Consider the following 21743-nt stretch of genomic DNA (forward strand, 5'->3'; position numbering starts at 1 on the left):
TTTGCGTTCCAAGTTGTTTATTTCGAACCATGCCCTCCAACGACCGGAATAAAGAAAAAGAGTGTGAAGGAGAGCACCAAAAAGAAGAAGTGGACAACACACACCAAATCAGAGAATCAAACCATTAAAAACACAGCCGAAAAGTGTAGTCAACCCAGTGAGGCAGCCCGTCAGTCAGTATCACACCGAAGCAGAAGGCAGCCTTATGAAGAATCAATCTATGATAATACTTTGTCCCTTAAGTTTATTTTTTGGCATTTCTGTTTTTTTTCTTTTTCGCCAGTAGATATTAGTGTTGTCTTGTAACGATCCCTTGTTAACTTCTTTGGTGATAAGTTTGTATCTGGCAGGGCCTTGTACCAATATCCACCTGTGAGCAGCAGGCAATTTAGCACAAAAGCCATATTTAGAGCAGCACTGGAAAGATTCATATTCACATTTGCATTTTTCTGGATAAACCATTCGCAGGACATAATCTGTAGGGGACTAAAAATGTTGTGAATTAACTTTTATTGCTGTAAATATACGTTTCAGATAATTTGTTTTGTTTCACAAATAGTTTTTCTCTGCTTATGAGAGAAATATAAGGTAAAGCAATACCGACTGTGTCATACACAAGTGCAGTGGTACCTTTTGTAGCTCAAATTGGTACTCATCCATCCATCCATTTTGCTACTGCTTATTCCCTTTGGGGTTGCGGGGGGCGTGCCTATCTCAGCTACAATAGGGTGGAAGGCGGAGTACACCCTGGACAAGTCGCTACCTCATCGCAGGGCCAAATTGGTACCAAGACTGAGTTTGTAACTCAAAATACTTAGCCTAGTAATATACATTTAAATAATTGTTATTTGTGAATGGGCCCCCATAACACTTAGCCCAGGGGTCGGGAACCTTTTTGGCTGAGAGAGCCATGAAAGCCAAATTTTTTTAAATGTATTTCCGTGAGAGCCATATCAAATTTTTAAAACTGAATACAACTAAATGCGTGCACTTTTTTAAGTAAAACCAACATTTTCAGAGTATAACAAGTCTAATTCTTTTTAATAACATTTTTATTTCTTGAACAGGTGCGGTAGAAAACAGATGGATGGATTAAAATGCACGAGAATGTTTTATATTTTGAACGTTATTTATAACATCGTGATTACCAGCGGAATTATTCATTACTTATCGTGTTGAGTTATGTCAGCTAAGATTTTATCTGAGAGTCAGATGCAGTCATCAAAAGAGCCACATCTGACTCTAGAGCCATAGGTTCCCTACCCCTGACTTAGCCTATTAATATAAATTTAAATAATTGTTATTTTTGAATGGGACCCATAACATTTCTTTCATCAACATGTAACATGCCTTTTAAAAACCAAAGCAAACTTTTGAATTAAGAATATTGCATAAAAAAAACAAAGCAGTAGAATGTACAGCAAACGGCTACAGTAGTTTACCATAATATCTGCGCTATACTGCGAGCCTGCTTTTAAGATGCACTCACCTAAATTTGGATTTATGTTATTTTGTACATATATTGGGGCATATACTAGCCGCACGTTTACACATTTAAATATTCACACGAGCACTTGCATATATTCACAAAATTGCTTCTGGGCTTGTGCCCTCTTCTTCTGCATTGGTATAATGCGACAAAGCTAAGTTCATTTGTGGCATGTAAGGCCCCTGAAAACGGAAAAATTAACAAATTAGGCAAAGCAATTCTACAAACTTTATGGCTGGCTCAAATCGTGGTCACTCCGTGATCACGTACGACCGCCAGATACTTCTGGATGTGGACATATCGGGCCGTTTTGGACTGATAGACGCGTGCTTGCTAGACCTGCTAACTAGCACGGGAATACGTCGACGGCTACATCCAGCGGCCTGTGAAGCAGGGGAGTATAGTAGCAGCGGGGGCCGTCTACGGAGCAGACGCCAGCGGTGTGATCGGAAACGCGGATGCCGAGCGGGGCTAAAAACAAAGCAGAAGGCTAATCCCCACAGAACACCACTTCCCTCCATCCTGAAGCCAAATTTAAATGGAAGATGCGAGACTACTGGTCTGGGTAAGGAGTCAGTTAAATTAGAACAAGTTTTTTCTGCTCTGAGTGTTTCAGAGTTGGACATGTGTTTTACTGAGGTGGCTATCTATGATGCGTGGAGTTTATCAAAGCAACAAACAAACAATCGGAAAATTCCCGTCGTATCAATTCCTAGATATGGTCGTAATTATACTAAATGCACTGGGCATAATAAACAAAACATTATTAATATTGCTACTACGGATAATTTGATCAAAAATTCCCTAAAACAGCCCACTACCTATAATATAGGTTTTTTAAACATAAGATCATTGTCTCCCAAAACGTTGTTAGTTAAAGATATCATCAGAGACAACAATCTTAACGTCATCGGTCTCAGCGAAACCTGGCTTAAACCTAACGACTTTTTTGCGCTAAACGAGGCATGTCCTCCTAACTTTACACATGCGCATATTGCCCGTCCTCTGAAAAAGGGTGGGGGGGTCGCACTAATATACAACGAAAACTTTAACCTTAGTCCTAACATAAATAATAAATATAAATCGTTTGAGGTGCTTACTATGAGGTCTGTCACGCCGCTGCCTCTACACCTGGCTGTTATCTACCGTCCTCCAGGGCCCTATTCGGACTTTATCAATGAATTCTCAGAGTTCGTTGCTGATCTAGTGACACATGCCGATAATATAATCATAATGGGGGACTTTAATATCCATATGAATACCCCATCGGACCCACCGTGCGTAGCGCTCCAGACTATAATTGATAGCTGTGGTCTCACACAAATAATAAATGAACCCACGCATCGTAACGGTAATACGATAGACCTAGTGCTTGTCAGCGGTATCACCGTTTCCAAAGTTACGATACTCCCGTATACTAAAGTATTCTCCGATCATTACCTTATAAAATTTGAGGTTCAGACGCATGTTCGGCAAACTAATAATAATAATAACTGCTATAGCAGCCGCAACATTAATACGGCCACAACGACAACTCTTGCTGACCTACTGCCCTTGGTAATGGCACCATTCCCAAAGTATGTGGGCTCTATTGATAACCTCACTAACAACTTTAACCACGCCCTGCGCGAAACCATTGATAACATAGCACCGCTAAAGTTAAAAAAGGCTCCAAAAAAGCGTACCCCGTGGTTTACAGAAGAAACTAGGGCTCAGAAATTATTATGTAGAAAGCTGGAACGCAAATGGCGCACGACTAAACTTGAGGTGCACCATCAAGCATGGAGTGATGGTTTAATAACTTATAAACACATGCTTACCTTAGCTAAAGCTAAATATTACTCAAATCTCATCCACCGTAATAAAAACGATCCTAAATTTTTGTTTAGTACGGTAGCATCGCTAACCCAACAAGGGACTCCTTCCAGTAGCTCCACCCACTCAGCTGATGACTTTATGCAATTATTTAGTAAGAAAATTGAAGTCATTAGAAAGGAGATTAGAGACAATGCGTCCCAGCTACAACTGGGTTCTATTAGCACTGACACGATTGTATATACGGCGGATACTGCCCTCCAAAATAGTTTCTCTTGTTTTGAGGAACTAACATTAGAGGAATTGTTACAACGTGTAAATGGAATAAAACAAACAACATGTTTACTTGACCCACTTCCTGGGAAACTGATCAAGGAGCTCTTTGTATTATTAGGTCCATCAATGCTAAATATTATAAACTTATCACTTTCCTCGGTCACTGTTCCCCTAGCATTCAAAAAAGCGGTTATTCATCCTCTTCTTAAAAGACCTAACCTCGATCCTGACCTCATGGTAAACTACCGACCGGTGTCTCACCTTCCCTTTATTTCAAAAATCCTCAAAAAAATTGTTGCGGAGCAGTTAAATGAACACTTAGCGTCTAACAATCTATGTGAAACCTTTCAATCCGGTTTCAGGGCAAATCACTCCACGGAGACAGCCCTCGCAAAAATGACTAATGATCTATTGCTAACGATGGATTCTGATGCGTCATCTATGTTGCTGCTCCTCTATCTTAGCGCGGCTTTCGATACCGTCGATCATAATATTTTATTAGAACGTATCAACACACGAATTGGTATGTCAGGCTTAGCCCAGTCTTGGTTTAACTCTTATCTTACTGATAGGATGCAGTGCGTCTCCCATAACAATGTGACCTCGGACTACGTTAAGGTAACGTGTGGAGTTCCCCAGGGTTCGGTCCTTGGCCCTGCACTCTTCAGCATCTACATGCTGCCGCTGGGTGACATCATACGCAAATACGGTATTAGCTTTCACTGTTATGCTGATGACACCCAACTCTACATGCCCCTAAAGCTGACGAACACGCCGGATTGTAGTGAGCTGGAGGCGTGTCTTAATGAAATTAAACAATGGATGTCCGCTAACTGTTTGCAACTCAACGCCAAAAAAACGGAAATGCTGATTATCGGTCCTGCTAGACACCATTTTTATTTTTATTTTTACCGTTTCTATTTAATGATACAACTCTAACATTTGACAACCAAACAATTAAACAAGGCGACACGGTAAAGAATCTGGGTGTTATATTCGACCCAACTCTCTCCTTTGAGTCACACATTAAAAGCGTTACTAAAACGGCCTTCTTTCATCTCCGTAATATCGCTAAAATTCGCTCCATTCTGTCCACTAAAGACGCTGAGATCATTATACATGCGTTTGTTACGTCTCGTCTAGATTACTGTAACGTACTATTTTCGGGTCTCCCCATGTCTAGCATTAAAAGATTACAGTTGGTACAAATTGCGGCTGCTAGACTTTTGACAAGAACAAGAAAGTTTGATCACATTACACCTGTACTGGCTCACCTGCACTGGCTTCCTGTGCACTTAAGATGTGACTTTAAGGTTTTACTACTTACGTATAAAATACTACACGGCCTAGCTCCATCCTATCTTGCCGATTGTATTGTACCATATGTCCCGGCAAGAAATCTGCGTTCAAAGGACTCCGGCTTATTAGTGATTCCCAAAGCCCAAAAAAAGTCTGCGGGCTATAGAGCGTTTTCCGTTCGGGCTCCAGTACTCTGGAATGCCCTCCCGGTAACAGTTCGAGATGCCACCTCAGTAGAAGCATTTAAGTCTCACCTTAAAACTCATTTGTATACTCTAGCCTTTAAATAGACTCCCTTTTTAGACCAGTTGATCTGCCGTTTCTTTTCTTTTTCTTCTATGTCCCACTCTCCCTTGTGGAGGGGATCCGGTCCTCGCCCAGAGGTTAAATGGGTTGGCGTAGGGCCAACAACCCTACCCGTCAAAAATATATATGTTACAGAAGCATCAATTACGACTCAAAAGCAACACGACTTGGGAAAGGAAGGGCTTCCACATAGGAGGTCAATGACGCAGAGCAGTGAAAGCCGAGAGGAAGCTGCAAGGCTGATCCCCCTTCTAACTCCCAGGAAGCACACCAACATCGCCACATGGAACGTCAGGACTATGTATGAAACAGGGAAGACAGCACAGGTCGCACAGGAGATGAGAAATTACAACATCTCTCTCCTGGGGCTATGTGAGACAAGGTGGCTACAGGCAGGACAGCTGCGACTAACATCAGGAGAGATGGTGTTATATTCTGGCCACACCGAAGATGGCGCACCGCACACGGAAGGGGTGGCCCTGATGCTGGCCCCACAGGCACAGCGTTCTCTCATTGGATGGGAACCAGTAAACCCACGAATTATCACCGCCACATTTGCCACCAAGAAGAACAACATCAATTTGAGCATCATCCAATGTTATGCCCCAACAAACGATGCTGAAGAGGAGAGGAAAGACGAATTCTACGATCAACTACAGTATGTGCTAGCCAGACAGAAAGCAAAGGATATCACCATTCTCATGGGCGACTTCAATGCCAAGATCGGAGCCGACAACACGGGCTATGAAGACATCATGGGAGCACAGGGATTGGGGCAGATGAATGAAAACGGAGAGCGCTTAGCAGACCTGTGCTCACTCAACCAAATGGTAATCGGAGGCAGCATCTTCCCCCACAAAAGGATCCACAAAGCCACCTGGAGATCCCCAGATCACATCACAGAGAACCAAATAGATCATATCTGCATCTGTAGAAAGTTCCGAAGATCATGCCAAGATGTGCGGGTAAAAAGAGGTGCGGATGTAGCATCAGATCATCACCTCTTGATAATGAGTGCAAAGCTACGACTGAAGAAGCACTCCACAACCACCAGCGGAAGAATGCGATACAACGTGGGGCTTCTCAAGAATAAAGAAGTGCAGACAAAATTCCAGATCAACCTTTCGAACAGATACCATCAGCTACAGATACTGGAAGAAGACATTGACACTGACATGGAGACAAGATGGCAACACACAAAGAAGTTGTGGAAGGACACATGTGAAGAAGTGCTGGGGAAAAAGGAGACAAAACACAAAGAATGGCTATCCATGGAGACACATCAGAAGCTGAAAGAAAGGAAGGAGAAGAAAGACCAATTGAACACGAGTACCACAAGACTGGCGAAAGCAAGGGCACAGAAGAACTACACAAAAGCCAATAAAGAGGTGAAGAGAAGCATCAGAAAGGACAAACGAGATCATATAGACAATCTGGCCAAACAAGCGGAAATGGCAGCTGGTCAAGGCAACCTGAGAGACCTCTATATGATAACTAAAAAGTTATCAGGCAAATTTCAACAGACTGACAAGCCAGTGAAGGACAAGGATGGAAAACCACTCACAACAAATGAAGATCAGCGAAGACGTTGGGCAGAACACTTCAGTGAGATACTGAACCAACCTATCCCAGCAGACCCACCAGATATTCCACCAGCGGAGGCAGTACTACCAATTAGCTCATGTAAGCCCAGCAAAGCAGAGATCATGAAAGCGATCACTTCCATGAAGGATGGGAAAGCTGCAGGACCAGATGGAATACCAGCAGAAGCTATCAAAGCTGATCTAAAGACTGCTGTCAATATGCTGCACAGCCTTTTTTCAAAGATCTGGGAGGAAGAGACAATCCCAGAAGACTGGAGAGAGGGAACCCTCATCAAGATCCCAAAAAAGGGTGATCTCACCAGCTGCAACAACTACAGAGGAATAACCCTGCTTTCAGTCCCAGGAAAAATTCTCAACCGCATACTACTGGACAGGATGAGCAAAGCTGTGGACCCTTTCCTGAGAGACCAGCAAGCCGGATTCCGAAGCAACAGATCCTGCACAGACCAGATCTGCACTCTCCGCATCATTGTGGAACAATCTATTGAATGGAACTCTTCCCTATATGTAAATTTCGTAGACTATGAAAAAGCCTTCGACAGTGTGGACAGGGAGACACTGTGGAAACTACTGCGGCACTACGGGATTCCAGAGAAAATCATCAGCCTGATTCAGAAAACCTACCAAGGAATGACATGCAAGGTGCTTCATGCAGGCCAAGTGTCTGATAGTTTTGAGGTCAGGACCGGAGTTCGGCAAGGATGCCTCCTATCACCCTTCATGTTCCTATTAGTTATTGACTGGATCATGAAGAACACAACATCAGGAAAGAAAAACGGTATTCAGTGGACCCTGTGGACGCAACTGGATGACTTAGACTTCGCAGACGACCTGGCGCTCCTCTCGCACCACAGGCAGATGCAGGAAAAGACCACCGAATTGGTCAAGACATCTCTAGGCGTAGGGCTAAGGATAAACAGGAAGAAGACCAACATAATGAAGTTTAATAACTTGACCAACAATCCAATAGTAATAGAAGAGGAAATTATCCAGGAAATAGACTCCTTCACCTATTTGGGCAGTATCGTGGATAAACAGGGTGGCACCGACAAAGATGTAACAGCAAGAATTGGAAAAGCAAGAGCAGCCTTCATCATCCTGAAGAGCATCTGGTCCTCCAAGGAGATATCTATGACAACCAAAGTCCGGATCTTCAATTCAAACATAAAATCCGTCCTTCTCTACGGCTCTGAAACGTGGAGGATGACAAAGAAGACCGTACAAAGGTTATAAACGTTTATTAACAGTTGTCTGAAGAGGATTTTCAGGATTTGGTGGCCAAACAAAATCAGCAACGAGGAACTCTGGAGGAAAGGGAATCAGGAGCCAGTGGAGAAACAAATACTAAGGAGAAAGTGGGGTTGGGTTGGGCACACCCTTAGGAAACCAGCAACTACCATCACACGGCAAGCCTTGACGTGGAACCCACAGGGAAAGAGGAAGAGGGGACGGCCTAAAAACACCTGGAGGCGGGACTCTGAGGCGGAGCTGAAGAGGTTGGGAATCAGCTGGGGAGAGGCGGAAAGGACAGCCCAAAATCGTGCTGCATGGAGAGGAGTCATTGATGGCCTATGCTCCATTGGGAGCGATGGGCCTAAGTAAGTAAGTAAGTAAAGCCCAAAAAAAGTCTATGGGCTATAGAGCGTTTTCATTTCGGGCTCCAGTACTCTGGAATGACCTCCCGGCAACAGTTCGAGATGCCACCTCAGTAGAAGCATTTAAGTGTCACCTTAAAACTCATTTGTATACTCTAGCCTTTAAATAGACTCCCTTTTTAGACCAGTTGATCTGCCGTTTCTTTTCTTTTTCTCCTATGTCCCACTCTCCCTTGTGGAGGGGGTCCGGTCCGATTCGGTGGCCATGTACTGCTCGCCTGTGTATCGGCTGGGGACATCTCTGCACTGCTGATCCGCCTCCGCTTGGGATGTTTTCCTGCTGGCTCCGCTGTGAACGGGACTCTCGCTGCTGTGTTGGATCCGCTTTGGACTGGACTCTCGCGACTGTGTTGGATCCATTATGGATTGAACTTTCACAGTATCATGTTAGACCCGCTCGGCATCCATTGCTTTCCTCCTCTCCAAGGTTCTCATAGTCATCATTGTCACCTACGTCCCACTGGGTGTGAGTTTTCCTTACCCTTATGTGGGCCTACCGAGGATGTCGTAGTGGTTTGTGCAGCCCTTTGAGACACTAGTGATTTAGGGCTATATAAGTAAACATTGATTGATGATGATTGATTGAAAGCAAATACAACTAGATGTTTCAATCCCTTCGGTAAGTAGGAATAAACTTGACAGTAGCAGTCATTGTGCAGTGGTGAAAGGGAGGGTAAGTATGTCATTGGGGTCATCGGATGAGCACCCTGCTTCATTGACGTTTCGTTGATTGAAGCCCACAACGTCTCCAGAGGGCTCAACTGTGTACCCAGCGTCCCAGGTACACCCCCCTCTATGCCATACCCTCCCGTTGGACTCTGCATGGCAGGGACGTCCTTTATCCTGAGTCAGGCCTAAGCCTGACCGCATACCATTGTCTCTATTTTACTGCCCAGCTGGGATCTTTACCCTTAATCAAGAGCCAGTTGCTGCTTTTTTCAGCAGCACCCCCCATTTACCCCCATTTTTCTCAACAGACTGGTGGTAGATATGGCAACAAATCCCCTGCATCCCACCTCTACTGAGAAAATGTTGGAGACCACAAGACATTGTCTTGCCGTAGTGTTGTAGCCATTATTTTTTGGGTAAAAACAAGCTTTTTATCAAAGTCCACTTTCAATTTCCAATCTCAAGCCGACTGCAGGATGCTTTCATCATTTGGTGTTGGATGATGCTCTTGATATTGGCCAGCTGTACAAAATGTGTGCAGTGGACTTTTCCTGCTGGTGTTTGTGGGAGATTGTTTGTGGTTTGCCTCTGTTCCAGTGTTGATGCAAAGGGTGCCGCTGTTCGAATGACTGGATCCTCAGTTTCAGTTAGCATCACGACCAGCCTTGCTTTGGTGCATTTGAACTCTTCCACCAGACCTAAGATTGGTAGTTCCAATTTGCCATGCCCATATAGTCGATTCTGCGTGTTCTCTCTTGAACAAAACACGGTTGTGTCGTAAGCAAAAAGTACTAACTTTAAGTCCTTTCTATCTTTACAAATGTTGTTTATAATGTATAAAGATTGAACAGTTGTGGTCCCAGTATTGATACTTGGGGTAAAACACATGTGTTCACCAAACTTCACATATTGCTCACTGTTGTAAGTTGAGGCTGTACTTGGGAGAGCGGACTTCTATGGTGTCTTCTTTCAAGCCGCTTCTCTGTCAAGCACACCATCAGTAGTTACTCTATATTTTTTATGGATGGATGTTTGCCTTTTGTATGTTGTTTAGCTGGCGTGGGAGCTGTTTGGTGCTTCAGTAGGTGCTGACTGGCAGTGCTGCGTCAAGCTGCCTTGCGGGTTGGCTGCACCGGTGGTGTTTTGTTTCTTTGGTTCGATAAGTGTTTTCCGCTTTTAAGACCAGATGTTTTGGAGCAGATCTTGTGGGGTTAGTTCTGGCATTGTGGAGGCTCCTAACTCTTCTTTTTCTCTCTTTATGACCAGGGCTCGCAATAGGCACTGTAAAACAAACTCTTGCAATATATTGTCATAGTATAGAATTTTTCTCTCCAACTTCCACTCACTTCACAAAAAGATGGACGAGCTAGCATTGCTGATTAGAAGAAAAAAAGATTTTTCCTCATCTTGTGTTTTGTGCTTCACGGAAATGTGGCTGAGCGTGAGTGTCCCGGACAGCCCGGTTCAACTGGAAAGCTTTCATCTTCTCCGTGCGGACCGGGACGCGGGGCTCTCTGGCAAAACAAGAGGCAGTGGAGTCTGCTTTTTCATCAACAGCAACTGGTGTACAGACGTGACGGTGATATTCCAACACAAAAAAAATCCTGCTCTGGAATATCTTTTCATTCACTGTAAGCCCTTTTACTCTACGCGTGAGATAATTTCATTGGCTGCCTACATACCGCCGAGCGCGGACGTGCATGACACTCAGAGCACGCTTGCAGCCCAGATTTTACATGTGGAACGGTATTTTCCGGACTCTCTCGTTATCGTACTTGATGACGTTAACAAGGGAATTTGAGCCAAGAATTACCCTAGTATAGGCAGTTTATTAAATGCCCGACCAGAGAGGAGAACACTTTGAATCACTGTTAGACTACAATAAGTAAGGCATACCATGCAGTCCCGTGTGCTGCTCTCGGATAGATCACGTGATGGTGCACTTAATTCCTTCATACAGACAGAGACTGAAACTGGCAAAACCTGTTGTGAAGACCATTAAGTGTTACACCGCTGAGGCTGTGGAGGAGCTGCGCGCATATTTAAAACGACAGACTGGGAGGCAATTGGAGCGGCCACGGACAATCTGGACGAGTATACGGACACTGTGACCTATACATTCAGTTCAATGAGGCATGCATCATTCCAAACGCGCACCAGGGCTTGTTATAACAACGACAAGCCCTGGTTCACACCCGAGCTCAGACAGCTGTGCAAGAAGAAAGAGGCTGCGTGGAGAAGCGTGGACCAGAGTACCTACAGAGAAGCGAAGTACCAGTTCAGCTCTAATGATTCTGCCGCCGTTTGGAGAGGGCTAAGGGCCCTTACGAACTATAAGCCCTAAACCCCCCAGGCTCTGAATGACTGGACTCTCGCTCTGAGGCCTCAACATACATGACTGTCCTCATGAACGGCCTTCAGCTCTTTAAAGCTCTGCTCCCCCCATCATCACCCTCCCCACCAATGCCAGCACTTCATTAAAGGATTTAACACTGGACACGATAGCTCCTTTCAAGTGCCGCCGTTCTAAAGCCACGCCTCAGCCCTGGTTGAATGACGTCACTCGTGCAGCTAAGCTCGAATGTAGGAGAGCAGAGAGAAGATGGAAAAAGGACAGGCTGCATGTGTCCTTTGCCATTTTTAAAGAAAGCCTGCTTTCCTTTCAGATGACTGTAAAACCAGAGATGAATATATATCTATCTCAGATTATATCTTCCAACTAACAACCCCAGAGTTCTGTTCAAAATTATTAACACTGTCAATGATGCTCCCAAATCTGTTGGTTTTGATGCTTCTTTTGAATTATGTGAAAATTGTCTCCATTTTTTTACTGACAAAATTGTGTCAACTAGAGCCAGTTTATCCCAGCCTTCATATGACCCTTCTGTTCCTCTGCAGTTCTCTTCTGTTGTCTATCAGTTTGAGTCCCTTTCTTTTTTAAATGACACAGTTAGTCATATGAAGCCCTCTGGTTCTCCTGCAGATGCCCTCCCACCTCGCCTGTTTAAGGAGGTATTTGCTACTATTGGATCAAGTGTCCTTAACATTATCAATAGTAGCCTCTCTTCTGGAATAGTTCCAGTAGAGTTTAAACATGCAGTGGTACGACCTCTACTTATAAAAACAAGCCTCGACCCCTCTCTCCTCTCTAACCTTATACCTATCTCAAATCTTCTATACATTTCCAAAACATTAGAGAAGGTTGTCTACAGTCAGTTGTTGCCCTTCTTAGAGGACAATGGTATCACAGAGCTGTTCAAGTCCGGTTTTAAAGCCCTCCACAGCACAGAGTAAGCGCTTCTAAAAGTTTTTAACGATATCCTCCTTTCAACTGATTCTGGTAAATATGTCGTCCTGGCGCTTTTAGATCTGTCTGCTGCGTTCGACACCGTCGACCACGCCACCTTAATGACTCGTCTTGAAAACTGTGTGGGTATTAAGGGCGCCGCCCTCAACTGGTTCCAGTCGTACCTAGGCGACAGGAGTTTTTGTGTAAAAATAGACAGTTTTATGTCTTACACAGCTCCTCTACCACGTGGGGTCCCCAGGGCTCAATCTTTGCCCCAATCCTATTTGCGCTTTACCTTCTCTCCCTTGGTTTTATTTTTAGGAAGTATGGTATTGCATTTTATGCCGATGATTGCCGGATCTATTTTCCCATGGCAACAAAACACGGTTCAACGTCTCATTGACTGCCAGCAGGACATCAAAGCCTGGCTTTCAGCTAACTTCCTGAGCCTAGATGAAGACAAAACAGAAGTTATGTTGTTCGGTCCAAGTCGCTCTCCCTTCCCCAACGTTGACCTCGGCACTCTGACCCCATATCTTAGCGACTGTGTCACAAACCTGGGAGTAAAGTTCGAATCAGATTTTAAATTCGAAAAACAAATCAGCAGCGTCGTTCAAAAAAGCTTTTATCAATTACGCCAAATAGCGAAAGTGAAACCGCTTCTGTCAGGATATGATCTCGAGAAATTAATTCACGCCTTTATCTTGAATCGTTTAGACTACTGCAATGCCCTGTATGTAGGCATTAGCCAGGCCTCCCTAGCCCGCCTGCAGCTCGTGCAAAACTATGCTGCTCGTCTGCTAACACAGACCCACAGACGTGAGCACATCACCCCTATATTAGCGTCCCTTCACTGGCTCCCTGTGCGTTATTGAATCAATTTTAAACTCCTTCTATTTGTTTTTAAATCTCTAAACAACCTCCCGCCAACACATCTCTCCGACCTCCTTCAGCCTTACTGCCCCACCCGATCTCTAAGATCAGCCGATCAGCTGCTAATGACGGTCCCTCTGAAGCTTAGAGGTGACAGAGCTTTTGCCCCTGTTGCTGCCAAGCTCTGGAACGACCTACCTCTGAGTGTTAGACAAATAAATGATAAATGGGTTGTACTTGTATAGCGCTTTTCTACCTTCAAAGTACTCAAAGCGCTTTGACACTACTTCCACATTTACCCATTCACACACACATTCACACACTGATGGAGTGAGCTGCCATGCAAGGCGCCAACCAGCATCCATCAGGAGCAAGGGTGAAGTGTCTTGCTCAGGACACAACGGACGTGACTAAGTTGGTACTAGGTGGGATTTGAACCAGGGACCCTCGGGTTGCGCACGGCCATTCTCCCACTGCGCCACGCCGACAAGCCTCCTCTCTTCACGTTTTTAAACCTCTCTTAAAAACATACTTTTATTCCTTGGCTTTTAACACTGAGTGGTATCCATCCTGCAATGGCGCCCCATCATACACCTGCTGTGAACCTGTTTCTATGTTTTATTTATTTATTTTTTATCATGTTCTGTTTGTGTTGTGTTGTTTGCACGGTTCTCGTATTATCTTTTAACCTGCCCATTGTACAGCACTTTGGCTACCCCTGTGGTAAATTTTAAATGTGCTTTTGAAATAAGTTGATTTGATTTGATTTAAAGGACTCCAAGAACATCACAGGACTTTAAAGGCCCTCTCCATCAGAGAGGATGATGTACGCCGGCAGTTCTTGAAGCTGAACACGCGGAAGGCCTCCGGGCCGGATGGTGTCTCCCCCTCCACCCTCAGACACTGCGCGGATCATCTGGCTCCTGTCTTCACTGACATTTTTAACAACTCTCTGGAGCTATGCTGCGTTCCGTCCTGCTTCAAGACCTCCACCATTGTCCCTGTCCCCAAGAAACCACGGATCACAGGACCTAATGACTACAGGCCGGTGGCGCTGACGTCTATGGTCATGAAGTCCTATGAGGTCTTGGTACTGCCCCACCTTAAATACATCACCACCCCCCTCCTCGGCCCACTGCAGTTTACCTAGAGAGCCAACAGATCTGTGGATGATGCAGTAAACCTGGCCCTCCACTTCATCCTGGAGCATCTGGACTCCCCAGGAACCTACGCTAGGATCCTGTTTGTGGACTTCAGCTCTGCCTTCAACACCATCCTCCCTGGACTGCTACGAGACAAACTCTACCAGCTCAGCGTGCCTGACTCCCTCTGCAGTTGGATCAATGACTTCCTGACAGACCGAAACAGCACGTGCGGTTTGGGGAAGATTGTCTCGGACAGTCGTACCACGAACACTGATACTCCTCAGGGCTGTGTACTTCCCCCCTGGCTCTTCTACCTGTATACAAACTGCTGCAACTTCAATCACCAGTCCGTAAAGCTGTTCAAGTTTTCGGAAGACAACACCCTCATCAAAGTCATCTTGGATGGCGACGAGTCCGCCTACAGGAGAGAGGTGGAACAGCTGACATCCTCAACAGCCTGGAGCTGAACTCCCAAAAAACAGTGGAGATGATCATGGACTTCAGAAAAGTCGCAGCCCCACCATCTACCCCTCACCCTGATTGACTGTCCTACCCCATCTCCATTGTGTACTCTTCCGTTTCTTGGGCACCACCATCACCCAAGACCTCAAATGGGAGCCGACCATCAGCTCCCTCATCAAGAAGGCCCAGCAGAGGAAGTACTTCCTGCGGCAACTGAGGAAACCAAAGGTGCTGATCGAGATGTTGGTGCAGTTTTACTCAGCCATCATCGAGTCCATCCTCACCTCCTCCATCACCGTGTGGTTTCCCGGCGCCACAGTCCAGGAAAAGTATCGACTGCAGCGCATCGTACGTGCTGCTGAGAAGGTGATTGGCTGCAAGCTCCCATCCTTCCAGGACCTGTTCTCTGCCAGGACCAGGAGGCGTGTGGGTCGGATAACAGCTGACTCTTCTCACCTTGGACATCTCCCATCCCTCCAGGACCTGTTCTCCTCCAGGTCCAGGAGGCGTGTGGGTCGGATCACGGCTGACTCTTCTCACCTTGGACACAAACTATTCTCCCCTTTTCCCTTAGGCAGGAGACTACAGTCCTTTCAGACCCACACCTCCTGCCACCTGAACAGTTTTTTCCCCCAAGACCATCAGACACATGAACAATAACAAGATTTGATAGCTCGGTTACATCTCTTTTATTACCTATTCTGTGTTATGTGTTTTATGTTGCACGATTGCACCAAGAAAAATTCCTAGTTTTTGAACCCGTTCACAACAATGGAAATAAAAACTATTCTGATTCTGATTCAGATTCAGATTTAAATCAAGTGAACGCTTTCATTTGTAAAATGCTGAGCAGACTCATTAAATCTAATTAACTCAACTCTTACTATTATTTTGCTAAACTGAAAAGCTAAACTTGTTATTTTAATTTTTACGTTACCGCCAACACATACATTTGCGCATGCGCTGTCATAATTTCCGTGGGGATTCACACTCCATTCTGAAAGGTGGCATTAATGCATCTTAAAGCTGTTTTTTAACTGCCATGAAACAACAACAGAAAAAAAAGGAGACCATTGGCGGGCCTGTGCGTGCATTTGAATTTGATGGTACGATTGTACACGAGGTAAGTGCAGTTCATATTCTGTTTTATTGAGTATATGTGCTCTAAATTAAATTCAGATCTGTTAAGAAGTGTAATAAGAAACATTGTAAGGTTAATTGTTTGACAAGGTGAGCATTTAACATTACATGCTGACCAGTGACGTGCAGTCAGGGTAGGCATCATGGAAAGAAAAAAAAAAAAAAAAGATTAAATTGTTATATGTATCCAGTGATTATACTATATGTTATTTTCCATTTAACTTCATAAGTTTTAGATTATTTTTATTCAAAATCGCTGATTTTTCACATTTGCGTTCAAATACTGAGCAGAAACTTGCGGTGAGTCAGCAGCCAGCTGTGCCTCACCGTCACTATGGATTGCGCAATGACTCGGCTAACTGCCGTATTGCTATATGAATTATATTATACATTTCCATAGTTTAGTTAGCTGAGGTATATAATGTACAGTGTATTTTGTCAACAACTGTATGTGTGTAATGCATTTCTTGTGCTGGGCAATCATAAAACGCCTGCGAAGACGCACTGTGTGAGGCTCGCAGTAATCCGGCCTCCTGGCGGTAGAGGGCGCTAGTGATCCTAAAGATCATTCTAGCACTACTCAGCTAGCCCTGGGGACATATGTTTTAAAGTTGTCGTTTGCTTGCATATCCTAAAAACAACCGTCCAAAATTTTACAACTAATTGTAAACTTATAGGTGCCGACCATCAGGGCCGAGTTGCGACAAGAGAGTGTGTCGATGTTGAGATTTTACGCCGACTTGGTAGGTCTATCTGTTTGCTAATAGTTGCTACTAGCCGTACCCATGTATTTTCTATGGGCGGTTAGTATCGGGTTGTAATCCCGTTTCCTCCGATGTTTCTGATCTGATTGAATTTATATTTATGTCGAGTCTTTATTTTGGGTACTTAAATATGGTGATTGAGTATTGTGGCGTTTTAAGGCCATCTGCATTTTTTTTGTGCTACAGTCAAGACAATGACTGAACACGGCCGCTGGAGCGCGGTTACACTATGACGTCATAGTGACAACACTGTGTGGCTGTATGAACTACGAATGCACATATGGACTGCGATCAGTCTCATATGGCTCCTATAAACTTGAAGAACTTTTGATATTACTTTTTATGAATTACCTGAACTAAACCAACATTTTTTGTTGAGATTCCTTTGTTTTTTTCTTTTGTTTTAAATGGCCATTCCTATTAATGTCTGTCCTATTTGTTGCACTGTACATGTTTAATAGCACCAGTATCATTTAAAAGTATTTAATTGTGTCTTTCCTACTCTCTCCGAGTCGTAATCTAGACTTCTGATTAGCCCAAATATAGAGAACTTCTACTATACTAGCTAAAGTACCTGCTACATCAAGTTAAAGTACCAATGATTGTCACACACACACACTAGGAGTGGGGAAATTTGTCCTCTGTATTTGACCAATCCCCTTGTTCACCCCCTGGGAGGTGAGGGGAGCAGTGAGCCGTAGCGGCCGGGAATCATTTTTGGTGATTTAACCCCCAATTCCAACCCTTGATGCTGAGTGCCAAGCAGGGAAGAATGCTGGTATGAGCTTTCAAACATAACCCGTTAACTGCTGCCAATCAAATGGTGAATAAGATACTCTATAGGGTTCATATGTTTATAAATCCAACTGTGATGAAGTCAGTGCCTCACCAGCCATGAACTTCACCACACGTCACTGGTGCTGACCACCTGGTCACGAGAGCTGAATACAAACAACTAGAATAGAATAGAATAAAATAGAATAGAATAGAATGGACTTTATTGTCATTATATTAGCATATAACGAGATTAAAGACTCCAATTTAAGGTGCGTTAGTGGGAACAAATATGGGGTGAAATAAATAATACAAGAGAAAGGAAAAAACTAATAATTGAAATAAACAAACTACTATCCAATACAAATAATAACCAATCCTGTACAATATAAATAACAAAACAAGAGTACCGAAGTAATAAATAACAATCAGTGTCAGACGTATTGCATTCGAAGGGTAGTATTGCACAGTAATGTATAGGGGTGATATTGTATAGGGGTGAATTATTATTATTATTATAAGTTAGAATTCAACAGGATGACAGCTCTGGGAAAGAAGCTGTCTCTGAGCCTGTTTGTTCTGGCCCTGATGCACCTGTAGCGCCTGCCAGGGTGTGTGCGGTCTTTGGTGATGTTTTTTGCTTTCTTGAGGCAGTGGTAGTCGTGTAAATCCTTCAGGGAGGGCAGGGGACAGCCGATGATTTTTTTGTGCAGACTTTATGACCCTCTGAATCGCCTGTTTGTCTGCTTCAGTGCAGCTGGCGTACCACACTGTTATGCAGTACGTCAGCAGGCTCTCGACAGCCAAGCGATAGAAGGTCCCCATCAGCTGTCTCTCCAGTCTGTTCTTCCTCAGCATCCTCAGGAAGTGGAATCTCCGCTGGGCCTTCCAGATGACCGCAGTTGTATTTTGGGTCCAGGACAGGTCACCAGATATGAGGGTGCCGAGGAACTTGAAAGAGTTGACTCTCTCCACCTCCTCGTTGTTGATGTAGAGGGGGGCAGGGTCTGCAGTGTTTTTCCTGAAGTCAAAGATGAGTTCCTTGGTTTTTGTGGTGTTCAGTGCCAGATTATTCACTGAACACCACGCTGATAGTTTCAGGACCTCATCTCTGTATGCAGACTCATCCCCCCCAGTAATTGGACCCACCACCGTTGTGTCATCGGCAAACTTGATAATGGTGTTCTCCAAGTGGGCTGGACTACAGTCATGGGTGTAGAGGGAATACAGCAAAGGGCTCAGCACACATCCCTGGGGAGAGCCGATGCTGAGTGTGCGGGGGGAGGACAGATGGGGGCCAAGTTTTACTGTCTGAGGTCGGTTGGTCAGGAAGTCCTTAATCCAAAGACAGGTGGGCTTTGGGAGGCCCAAGTCCAGCAGTTTGGTGACTAGGATGTCTGGAATGATGGTATTGAAGGCGGAGCTATAGTCAATGAAAAGCATCCTGACATAGTTCCCCCGGTGTTCCAGGTGGTTCAGTGTAGAGTGGAGACAGAAATAGAATAGAAACAGACTCCTACGTTTTCAACAATGGTCTTTAACCTTTTTTCTCTTGTTAAACTCCAACTGTTGAATTGTGTCTCTGCAAACTAGTTGCATGTGACAGCTAGCCCTATGGAAGATATCTTCAATGAGAGCTCGCTTAGCAGCAAGAGCTTTGATGAGAAGCAAGGGTTCGATGAGAAGCTTTTTAGCTTATCAATTCTACAACATTTCACATTCAGGAGCACCACAGAGAGAATCAGATTAGCTTGTATTTAAGATACCTAATTACACTTTAGCCCTAAGGCCTGAATAGTATTTTCATTAGGATAAGTGTCTAAATTCATCCTATGGCGTGGTGGGTAGAGCGGCCGTGCCAAAAACCTGAGGGTTGCAGGTTCGCTCTCCGCCTCTTGACATACAAATCGCTGCCGTTGTGTCCTTGGGCAGGACACTTCACCCTTGCCCCCGCTGTCGCTCACACTGGTGAATGAATGATGAATGATGGGTGGTGGTCGGAGGGGTCGTAGGCGCAAACCAGCAGCCATGCTTCCGTCAGTCTAGCTGTTGCTACAAATGTAGCTTACCACCACCAGGTGTGAATGAATGATGTGTTCTCACTTCTCTGTGAAGCGCTTTGAGTGTCTAGAAAAGCGCTTAATAAATCTGATCCATTATTATTATTATTATTATTATTATTATTAAATGTATGAGAATGTATAAACTGTATGTTTGTATGTATGTATACAGTGGGGCAAAAGAGTTATCCCACTTAAAATGATGACAGACGTATGTAATTTTCATACACTTCAACTGTGAGAGACAGAATGTGAAAAAAAAATCCAGGAATTCACATTGTAGGAATTTTAAAGAATTTATTTGTAAATTATGGTGGAAAATAAGTATTTGGTCACTTCAAACAAGGAAGCGCTCTGGCTCTCACAGACCTGTAACTCGTTCTTTAAGAAGCTCTTCTGTCCTCCACTTGTTACCTGTATTAATGGCACTTGTTTGAACTTGTTATCTATATAAAAGACACCTGTCCACAGCCTCAAACAGTCAGACTCCAAACTCCACAATGGCCAAGACCAAAGAGCTATCGAAGGACACCAGGAATAGAATTGTAGACCTGCACCAGACTGGGAAGAGTGAATCTACAATAGGCAAGCAGCTTGGGGTGAAAAAAATCAACTGTGGGAGCAATTATCAAAAAATGGAAGACATACAAGACCACTGATAATCTCCCTCGATCTGGGGCTCCACACAAGATATCATCCCGTGGGGTCAAAATGATAATGAGAATGGTGAGCAAAAATCCCAGAATCACACGGGGGGAGCTGGTGAATGACATGCAGACAGCTGGGACCAAAGTAACAGAGGTTACCATCAGTAACACACTACGCCGACAGCGAATCAAATCCTGCAGTGCCAGACGTTTCCCCCTGTTTGAGCCAGTGCATGTCCAGGCCCGTCTGAAGTTTGCCAGAGAGCACATAGGAGAATGTCATGTGGTCAGATGAAACCAAAACAGAACTTTTTGGTATGAACTCAACTTGTCATGTTTGGAGGAAGAAGAAAACTGAGTTGCATCCCAAGAACACCACACCTACTGTGAAGCATGGGGGTGGAAACATAATGCTTTGGGGCTGTTTTTCTGCTAATGGGAAAGGACGATTGATCCGTGTTAAGGAAAGAATGAATGGGGCGAGATTTTGAGTCAAAACCCCCTTCCATCAGTGAGAGCTTTGAATGGTTGACCAAATACTTATTTTCCACCATAATTTACAAATAAATTATTTAAAATTCCTACAATGTGAATTCCTGGATTTTTGTCCCACATTCTGACTCTCACCGTTGAAGTGTACCTATGATGAAAATTACAGACCTCTGTTATTATTTTACACAATTGGTGGCTGACTAAATACTTTTTTGCCCCACTGAATGTGTATACTGTGTGTGTGTGTGTGTGTGTGTGTGTGTGTGTGTGTGTGTGTGTGTCATCAATTAAGGTTATTCTCGAAAAGCTTGTCGATCCGTCACTTACGAGGGACTTGCTCTGTTATCAGCCAAGTTCTTTAAACAAATTATCTTTTTAAAGCCACCACAGCCCTTGACCAGGGTGTACACCGCCTTCCGCCCGATTGTAGCTGAGATAGGCACCAGCGCCCCCCGCCAACCCAAAGGGAATAAGCGGTAGAAAATGGATGGATGGATGGAAGCCACCACAAACAAGGGCACACTCAACCCAAGGGGAATATATATTAGTTGCATTGTTTTTGCCTGATCAGATGAGTTTTTATAATCTCCAATTCATAGTCCAAATTTTGATTTTCAATATTTATTTTTGTTGACATTTTTCATTAGGCTTGTGCAGTTAGTTATTCAGGGTTTGTCAAGATAATTTGATGAACACATTCTTAAACTGTTTGGATGAATATACACCAAAATAATTAAGCTGTACATAAGGAAAAAACTTGAATACCCTTTTAGAACAATTTAATGATCAAGTAAGTATCCATCCATCTATCCATTTTTTACCGCTTGGTCGCGGCGGGTGTTAGCTAAGCAATTTTAACTATTGTATTTATTTAGATCTAACACTTTTCATTCTGCTTTAGACATCTGATATACTCGCCTGCAGTACAAGAAGGCTATAGCACCTGTTTATTAAGGACGTATAAATGTAAATAACTAAAGGCAA

The 21743-nt window shown here is 44.0% G+C and overlaps 1 protein-coding gene across 4 annotated transcripts in view; it reads right to left on the reverse strand.

Annotated features, from left to right (window-relative positions):
• The window catches only part of LOC133559351 (core histone macro-H2A.2), a 60957-nt gene that overhangs the window by 16740 nt on the left and 22474 nt on the right, over positions 1 to 21743 (reverse strand). The window lies entirely within an intron of this gene.

The sequence above is a fragment of the Nerophis ophidion genome, linkage group LG09, assembly GCF_033978795.1.
Source record: "Nerophis ophidion isolate RoL-2023_Sa linkage group LG09, RoL_Noph_v1.0, whole genome shotgun sequence".
NCBI lineage: Eukaryota > Metazoa > Chordata > Actinopteri > Syngnathiformes > Syngnathidae > Nerophis > Nerophis ophidion.